This window comes from Aegilops tauschii, chromosome 1 (genome assembly GCF_002575655.3).
Source record: "Aegilops tauschii subsp. strangulata cultivar AL8/78 chromosome 1, Aet v6.0, whole genome shotgun sequence".
Classification (NCBI taxonomy): domain Eukaryota; kingdom Viridiplantae; phylum Streptophyta; class Magnoliopsida; order Poales; family Poaceae; genus Aegilops; species Aegilops tauschii.
Genome location: NC_053035.3, coordinates 14,718,608 through 14,720,577, shown reverse-complemented (window position 1 = coordinate 14,720,577; position 1,970 = coordinate 14,718,608).

Genomic DNA, 1,970 nt, shown 5'->3' with positions numbered 1-1,970 from the left:
TAAGGATAAAACGATGGGTCTATTTCTACATAGATAGATCTTGTCTACATCATGTCATCGTTCTTATTGCATTACTCTGTTTTTCATGAACTTAATACACTAGATTCATGCTAGATAGCGGTCGATGTGTGGACTAATAGTAGTAGATGCAGGAAGGAGTTGGTCTACTAATCTTGGACGTGATGCATGAGTATTTGAAGTTCTATCAATTGCCCAACAGTAATTTGTTCACCCACCGTTTGCTATTTTTCTCGAGAGAAGCCACTAGTGAAACCTACAGCCCCCATGTCTCTTTCTCATATATTTGCCTTTGTGATCTACTTTTTCCTTGCATTTATTTTCAAATCTATTAAACCAAAAATATAAAAATACATTGCTGCGTTTTATTTATACTTATTTTATTTGGCGTTCGATCTATCAATCTACTACAAATTTACCTCACGTCTGTTTTGCCTATCTTGAGGCGTCGTACCCCGGAAGGGATTGACAACCCCTATAACACGTCGGGTTGCGAGAAGTTGTTATTTGTGTGCAGGTGTTGTTTACGTTGTGTTGCTTGGTTCTCCTACTGGTTCGATAACCTTGGTTTCATATCTGAAGGAAATACCTACCGCCGATGTGCTGCATCATCCCTTCCTCTTTGGGGAAATACCGACGTAGCTTCAAGCGCACTAGTAGAAAAAGGGCCATTTGTCCCGGTTCATAAGGCCCATCTGTCCCGGTTGGGGAACCGGGACTAAAGTGTCGTTACTAATGCCCTGGGCCTTTAGTCCCGGTTCTTATACGAACCGGGACAGATGGGCCTCAACGTGGCCGCTCCGGTGAGCCCAGGCAGGAGGGCCTTTGGTCCCGGTTGGTAGCACCAACCGGGACCAATAAGCTTCCACGCGTCAGCATTTCAGGGGCTGGTTTTTTTTTGAAAGGAGGTGGTTTAGGGGTTTTGGGGGTTAATTTAGGTTGTTATAGGTAGCTAATAGAGATATGTGTCCTCTCTTATCTCTGTGCTACTGCTACTGCTATGTCTAAACATGACTTAGATTGAAGTGAGGCAACATGTGGTGCATGTCGAAAGTAATACTAATCCTAACTTGATCAAGTTTGGATTGTACTACTTTCGACATGCACCACATGCATGTTGGCTTCACTTCAATCCAATCCATGTTCATTTCACCCACAGATATATAATAACTCTTCATGCTCGCATCATGCATCATCATAATAACAAGTCCAACTAATCATCATCATACAACTTATACTCGTTATTAATAACAAGTCATACGATCATCATCCTGATAGTCATCGAACCAACCCTACTTAATTGTTCTTAGCACATGATCATCAGTATTAGGCAGGACCTAAATACCCTATTTAAGGTAAAATAGCATAAAACAATATAGACCCTGACTCTCCATTATGGAGAATGGAGATCATCCTGTCTCCAATTCTTGCGCGGCGCTTCCTTTTGCTTCCAAGAACCTCCTTACGACTATCCATACATTTTTTTCCATTCTCTGATTAGCATGTCTCCACTTCTTTTAGAAATCCGGTATGGACAGTTGAGATTCGTAGGATGACCTGGTTGTATGTTCCAAACATGAAGGCTACCATACTCATACATCAAATGAGGCACACAATCTGTCGGGATTCTCTGTTGAAAAACATAGTAATAACTTCATAGTTAGCAATGATGTATTAGTTTTAGAAGTATGCAAAAGATGCACGAATGTCGTAATAGTAGAAAATCTTACCAGGGTATCTCCATAGTAGTTATCGTAGTTCAACACGTGCACTAGTGGCACGTATTGACCATAATGTTGAGGAGTTTTACAATAGATATTGTAATTCTCAAGATCAGTACAAAATCCGACCAGATGATTTTTCTCCTTATAAGTTAACTCAGAGCCATCGGTGTAGTAGGTTTTGTCTACCATCTTCCGCACATTCTTTGAACAATAAAAATAAGTTGTCAA